Raw genomic sequence first — 8,029 nt, 5'->3', positions numbered from 1 at the left:
TCGTTATTGTTGCCACCAAAGATGTCATCCCGGTCAACACTCCATCTTTCCCTGAGTCATGGACGCGTACACATAAGTTTAAAGCCTATCTTTTCTCTTGAAAAAAGGTTGTTTCATGTTGTTACTAATCCTTCTCTTTTTACTATTCCAGCAACTCGGTGGACACCACAAAGAGTTGAAGGCTTGGACCAGTGGGTCGAGAAGATTCTGGATATTACCACGCTTGAGACCCGTCAGTGAAAAGAACTGTCCCACAAATACAGGTGGAAGGCCAAAAATCATGATAAGTTGGCTCGCGAAACTACTCTTGTTTTTATTTCATTTTTGTATATAAGAAAATTGATCAACTTCTTTTTGTATTTCTTTTTGTATTTCATTTCCGTAGGGCTCTGTTACCATCCCCGAGGAGGATGTTTTGGCTGATCTCGCAAAGGCTGCGAGGCTGCTGAAGGAGGCCTACACTTGAACAGGCACCACCGAATCTGCTTCCGATGCAAGTGCTTCCTCTCGGAGTCCCCGACCGGAGAGCAAGCAACCAAAAAAAAGGCACTCTTCCTCAGCCGAGGGCAAAAGTAAAAAGGTGAAGAAAGTCGTACCCGAGATGGCAGCTATCACTGTGGTGATTGATGATGATGGGGAAGCCAGTGATGAAGGGGCTTCCTTACAAAGGAGAAAACGACCTTTATCAGCTCAACAGATTGCTCAATCTGAAGATCTTATAACCCCAACTGGGGACGATGCCCAAGCACTCCGAGGAGAGTGTGATTTAGTGGAGAATGCCAATTCTCCCTTTCGAGCCCTAGTTACTGCTCCCGGTATTATGAGGCTGAGTACCGGGCCTCTTCCGTCTTCGGTTGATGAGCAACCTACAACCAGCACTGCCTTTGCCGCAGCTACTTCTCAACCCATAACACCATCAACTTCATCTCCTTCCATGCCGGTCATACCTTCATCACAATAACTACTACATCACCCCCACCAGCCACAGACACCCAAGAGGAGTATGTCTCTCCTCCCCAGTCCCCAGACTATGGGAATTTGGGGCACAACTATTCGCCCCCTCTGCAGATCCCCAGAGGAGGAGGAGTTTCTTCTTCTCGATTTCTATCGAGTGCCATCTACTATCCCGGTTAGTGGAACTCGCCAATTACCTGAAGTCGTTGGCTTCAGATAATGACAAGAAGAAAATACACTTTCTTTCGGGGGAGTGTATGATAAATAATGCCATGCATAACGCAGCAGTAGTTTGGTACTCGTTCTCTTTGCTGTCTGTTTTCTCTTGATTTGTTATGATAGGATTTCTAACTTAGGTTTTTGTTTCGCAGGCCAACTTCCTTGCTTCCGAGGGCCTTTAGAAGTTGATCCTTGATAAAAAAAAAGCTTACTTTCAAGATGGATCAACTGTTGTCCAAGAGGGACCAAGTTGCTTCTCGCCTCTCGGCAATGGAAGCACAAGCTGCTGAAGCCGGTGAGTTGGAGGCTCGACTGCAGCAGAGCGAGCAGGAAGTGATGTCCCTTAGCCAAGAAGCCTCCCAGTTAAGTGTACAATTTCAAGAAGCCAAGGCTAAATGGTCTAAGGTCCAAAATGTTATTCTTGCTGCTGCCGAGTATGAGGCTGTCTCTACTGAGAGATTGAATAACTTGGAGGCAGCCTTGAACTCCAAAGCTGAAGAGGCTGCTGTTGCTGAGGAGAAGCGTGCCCAGATAGAGGAGAAGTATACGAGGGTCATGGAATACAATAAGGTTCATATCTCTATTGTCTGTGACCTTGATCTCAGCCTTAGGGCGACAAGATCCGAGCGGGATAGCTGTTCGACCAAGGTTGATCAGCTTAAATCATAACTTAGCACCGAGCGGATTCCCTCATTATTGAGAAAACACATTCTATGTATAACATGAGGAGAAAAACCTTGGAAGAGGCCAAAGCAGACGTCATTGATTTTGATGCCAAAATTGCTAAGGCCCGAGAGCTGGAGTGAATCGCTCGAAGGCGACTCCCGGCTTGACCCGATGCAACTGACTCTTCCGGTTCTGATTCCAAGTTCTCGGGAATTGAGGAGTAACTTGAAGAGGATAATGATGAGGGCTAAGATCCTGAGCTGACAACAGATCCGCCTACTTCTCCTGGGGGCGTAGACTCTTCTCTTCCCCAAAGTTCTGGGGATGCAGTAGTTTAGTTTTCTGTTTTTTTCCCTTTGTTGTTTTCTTTTCATAATTTTGTACTTGTGTTGCTTGGCACGTTTGTTATATAAAAGTGCTTTTTGTTTAAGCATTGCAAAAAATTTACTTTTTTGCGTTGAATTATGCAACGCTTTGGGTGTATTTTTTTCCGATAGCATTTGGGTTCCAGGCATAAACTCTTTTGGAATGAACCCTTTACTGTGAGGGTTTCATAAGAGAAGGCCCTCTTACGTTTATGGTGCTCGTGAAGAGGACATCTCCTGTTCATTCCGGCACCAGCATTTGAAGTACTTGATTAACTTTCAAATGATAAAATTAATTCATCGTTTGGAAAAGAAACAAGATAAAAATAAAAGGACTTTATTTTATTCCTTCTATCTTCAAAAGTACATAAGCATTTGTTTTGCTGAAAGTAAAATTGCTATTACTTGTGGCTAACTTGTACAACTTGCTTTTACGGGGCTGGCTGTGCAGTCCTTCGTCCCGGTGATACATTTTTGTTCTCGAATTTCATAGTCCTGATTTCTGTGGCAATCAAGTTGCTGTATTCTCATATCATTCCCCCTCTAGTGTTCGAATGCGAAGAATGCAAATTGGAACACTGGAGGTCTTGCTCCTTTGAAGATTCCACTAGTGAATGGTTGGATAATCTTTGGTCTGATAGGCAACTTCATTTTCTGTTAGGAACTTTACTACCGAGCCAAAGATTATCTAACCACCCCTCAGTGGCTTATAGCGAAGGGGCACTCGTGAACATTCGAATAACTTTTGTTCTGATAGAAATCTTTGTTTCTCGTTAGGAACTTTGCTATCGAGCCAAAGACTAACCAACCATCCCACAATGGTTTCTTGTTTCCATACCTTATCATTTAAAGGTCTTATTTCTGCTGATGGCGTTTCCTTCGTAGTTTGCTTTCCATTTCTGCCTCATTAAAAGCCTTGCCAGAAAAATACAATTAGGACAAAAACTGGACGAAGGAAAAAAGAGTGCAGGACATACTTTCAGTATAAGCGGTACCCATCAATAATAGTACCTTTTGAGGTGCGCCACATTCTAGTTACTCGACAATTTTACCCCATCTTGGTTTTCCAGTTCTCCTTACGTTTTCATAGCATCAGGCTTATTTTCTTGTTTTGTTATTGCATTTCAACTATTTTCTAGTTCTTATGATGCTAATATTATTTCTTTGGTTTCTGTTTAATGGTACTAATATATTGTCCCTTCCCTTCCCTTTTCTTCTCGTCTTTTCTGTCTTCTTGAGACGAGGGTATTTTGGAAATAGACTCTCTACTCCTTTTGGGTAGGGGTAAGGTGTGCGTACACAATACCCTCCCCATACCCCACTTGTGAGATTTTACTGGGTTGTTATTATTGGTTTTCCAGTTCATATGATCCTTTCCTGGTGATAGCTGAAACCCGGTAGGGGCCTTCTCACGTCGGACCCAGTTTCTCTGCATTGAGCTCTTGGGTATTTTGAATCACTTTTCTTAAAACTAAGTCTCCCGCCTTGAAATAACGGAGATTGGATCTTCGATTATAATATCTTTCCATTCTTTGTTTCTGGGCCACCATCCTTATGTGTGCCAAGTCCCTCCATTCGTCAAGCAACTCTAATTTGACTAGTAATGCTTCGTTATTTGTTTCTTCGTCTATTCGAAAGTATCTCATGGTGGGTTATCCAACTTCCACCAGGATCAGGGCTTCTGCCTTGTATACGAGAGAAAAAGTTTTCCCTCCCATGGTTGACTTGGCCGTTATTCGGGACGCCCATAGCACTCCCCGTAACTCTTTGGGTCATTTGCCTTTGGCTTCTTCCAATCTCTTTTTGAGGTTTTGAATAATTACCTTATTTGTCAATTCCTCTTGGCCATTTGCGCTCAAATGGTATGGTGAATATGTGATTCTTTTAATTTCCAAGTTTTCAAGAAATTTTGTGTCCTTTGTGCCTATAAATTGTGGTATATTGTCGCAGGCTATCTCCTTTGGTATTCTGAACCTACAAATTACGTTCTCCCACAGGAAATCGACCACTTCGCGCTAGCCAATTTTCTAGTAAGGACCTGCTTCAACCCACTTAGAGAAGTAATCAGTTAAAATTAAAAGAAACCTTAGCTTGCCGGGAGCCGGTGGCAGTGGACCGACTATATCCATCCCCCATTTTATGAATGGCCATGGTGATAATACTGAGTGCAATAGTTTTGTCGTTTGGTGTACTAACGGTGCCCGGCATTGACATTTGTCGCATTTTTGAATGAATGCCTAAGCATCTTGTTTCATCCGGGAATAGTAGTATCCTGCACTAACTAACTTTAACACTAATGAGTCTGTACCTGCGTGACTTCCACTGAATCCTTCGTGAACTTCTCTCATGATGTAATTTGCCTCGGAAGATCCCAAGCATCGGGCCAACGGGCTTTGGAACGACTTCCTATACAACTAGCCTCCCCAGAAGCTGTAGCGAGCTGCTTTGTTGCGGAGTGCTCGGGATGTCTTTGGATCGTCGGGCAGCTTGCCGTGCTCAAGATAGTCGATGATTTCATTTCTCTAGTCCTAGACCAAATTGGTCGCATTTACTTCATAATAACCATCCACACCCAATACCGAATGCATGAGTTGTACGACCATACCGGAATCGGATCCCTTCATTTCTGTGGACGATCCCAGATTGGCCAGCGCATCTGCTTCTGTGTTTTCTTCTCTCGGGTTCTGGGTGATTGACCATTCCCTAAATCGTACGAGCAAAGTCTGAACTTTTACCACATATTGTTGCATGCATTCCTCTTTGGTATCGAAGACCCTGTATACCCGATTTACCACTAGTTGGGAATCATATTTGATTTCAATAAATTCGGAGTCTAGTCCCCGAGCTAGTTCAAGTCCTATAATCAAAGCCTCATACTCGGTTTGATTGTTAGTCAAGGGAACAGTTTTTATGGCCTACCTTAGGGTTTCTCCCGAGGGCGTAATTAATACTACCCCGAGCCTGGAACTTTTCACGTTGGAAGCCCCGTCTGTGAATAAGGTCCAGGCTCCTGATGTTATTTCTGACACCATCACCGCTTCTTAGTGGCCAAAGGCAGCAGTACGAGACTAAAATCGGCCATGAAGTCGGCCAAAACTTGTGATTTGATCGCAATCCTGGGTTTATAATTGATGTCAAATTCACTCATTTCAACTGCCTCGACCTGACAATTCAGGTTTCTGAAGGATATTCCACAGGTGAAAAGCTGTCATCATGGCTATCGGGTGGCATTGAAAATAAGGCCTGAGCTATCGAGCGACGACTACGAGAGCTAAGGCCAATTTTTTGAGGTGCGGGTAGCGATTTTTCGCTCCCGTTAAAATTCTGCTAACGTAATAGATAAGAGATTGCGTACCTTCATCTTCCCGGACTAGAACGACGCTTATCCCTACCTCCAAGACCACTAAGTAAATCAATAACTTTTTGCCTGTCTTCGGTTTCGATAGTAACGGAGGGCTTGATAAATACCTCTTCAAGTCTTTTAGGGCCTACTGGCATTTTGGAGTCCATTCGAAGTTGTTCTTCTTCTTCAAAAGTGAGAAGAAGTAATGGCATTTTTTTCTGAAGACCGGGAAATGAACCTTCTTAGAGCGACCAGTCTTCTAGTTAACCTTTAGACTTCCTTCACATTTGTCAGCTGGTCGGGAATATCCCCGATGGATTTAATTTTATCGGTATTGACTTTGATCCCCATTTGTGACACCAGGAAACCCAAAAATTTACCGAAGCTGACTCCGAATGCATATTTTTCGAGGTTAAGCTTCATGTTGTGCTTACTTAGGATGTCAAAGATTTATTGGAGATGTTTCAGATGGTCACCTGTGTTCAAAGACTTAACCAACATATCATCTATGTAAACTTCCATTGTCTTCCCTATTTGCTTTTCGAACATTTTGTTTACGAGCCTTTGATAAGTGGCTCCAATGTTTTTAAGCCTGAAAGGCATCACATTGCAGCAATATGTGCCAAAGTTCGTTATGAACAAAATCCTTTCCTGATCCTCTGGGTTCATTTTAATTTGGTTCTACCCAGAATAGGCATCCAGGAAACTCATCAACTCGTGCCCCGTCGTCGCATCAATTATTTGATCAATGTTTGGCAATGGGAACCCGTCTTATAGGAATGCCTTATTCAGATCTTTATAATCTATGAATATCCGAAACTTTTTATTCTTTTTTGGAACTACCACTGCATTAGCCATCCAGACGGGATGCTTTACCTCCCGGATTGAACCGATATCAAGCAATCGAGTTACCTCTTCTTTGACAAAGCTGTTTTTGACCTCGGCAATTAAGTGCTTCTTCTGCCTTACCGGAGGGATGTTAGGGCCTAGGATTAACTTATACACGACCACCTCTATCGGAATACCTATCATATCTGCATGCGACCATGCAAAACAATCAACATTAATTTTAAGAAATTCTATAAATCCTAACCTGAGCTCGGGGTTTAATCTTGTCCCCAAGTGGAACTTCCTCTCTAGGAACTTCTCGAACAATGCGACTTGTTTGAGTTCTTTCATCGTGGATTTGGTTGCATCCATTTCTTCCGGTACCTAAAAATACCTTGGTACCTGATAGGATTCCGACGACTCCTCCCCTTTGTCGACTTCGTTTGGTTTGGGAACGAGCGTCGGTTCCTATAATTGCTATGCCGCATGTTCCTTCCCTTTACTGCTAGAAATCGAGATCGTGTTCATCTCCCTTGCTGCCAGTTAATCTCCTCTTATTTATTTAATTCCCTCTGGAGTTGGGAATTTCAGGAGTTTATGGTATGTTTATGGCATAACCTTCATCTCGTGTAGACATGATCTGCCAAGAATAATGTTGTAGCCCATGTCGTCGTCTACTACTTTAAACAAGGTAGTCTTCATGACCCCTTCGGCATTTGTAGGCAGCAGGATCTCCCATCGGGTTGTCACACTTGCTAAGTTGAACTAGACGAGGAGCTTTGTGGCCGAAATGATGCTTCCGGTTAGCTCGGCTTGCTCCAGCACTCTCCATTAAATGATATTGGCTGAACTTTCTGGGTCTACCAAAACACGTTTAATTTTAAAATCTAAAACATTAAGAGAACTTACCAGGGCATCGTTGTGGTATAGTAGGAGTCCGTTGGCGTCCTTCTCTGTGAAGGTGATATCGTCCCCGGAGACTTCCCGGAGTCTCTCACTATGAGTCACCGATATCTTTGTCTTTTTGCTGTTGAAAAGATTACACCATTAATCTCGTTCCCCCCTGTCACGACCCAATTTCACATATAGGCTGTGATGGCGCCTAACATTACCGCTAGGCAAGCCAATGGTGAACTAGCCATGTCTTTACTCCTTTTAACAATTTCAAAATAGTTGATTTTTATTTATAAAGTAGGTAAGAGATGAAAAATTTAATAAAATAAAGAGTAAACTAATATAAGAACAAGTGTGGTGAAATAAATACTCAAAAGCCATCAAATGTCTACTAGCATAATTCCAAGACCTGGTGTCACAAGTGTATGAGCAACTAGTAGAATATATAAAACTCTAAACTACTGACTGAAATAGAGTAGACAGAAAATAAATGCAAAAGAAAGACTCTGGGTGCTGCAGAACGGACTCGGAAAGCAGCTCAACACTAGGCCTCGGGGTATCGAAGGTGCGCGCCGGTATGACTGCCAGATGCACTTGCCTCAGATCATGCACGGTTAATGCAAAAGTATAGCGTGAGTACATAAACAACATGTACCCAGTAAGTATCCAGTCTAACCTCGAAGAAGTAGTGATGAGGGGTCGACATCGACACTTACTATGGGCTAACAATAAAATACAAAAATGCTAAATAGACACAGAG

Source organism: Nicotiana tomentosiformis, chromosome 11 (genome assembly GCF_000390325.3).
Source record: "Nicotiana tomentosiformis chromosome 11, ASM39032v3, whole genome shotgun sequence".
Classification (NCBI taxonomy): Eukaryota; Viridiplantae; Streptophyta; class Magnoliopsida; order Solanales; family Solanaceae; genus Nicotiana; species Nicotiana tomentosiformis.
This window is presented reverse-complemented; position numbering follows the sequence as displayed.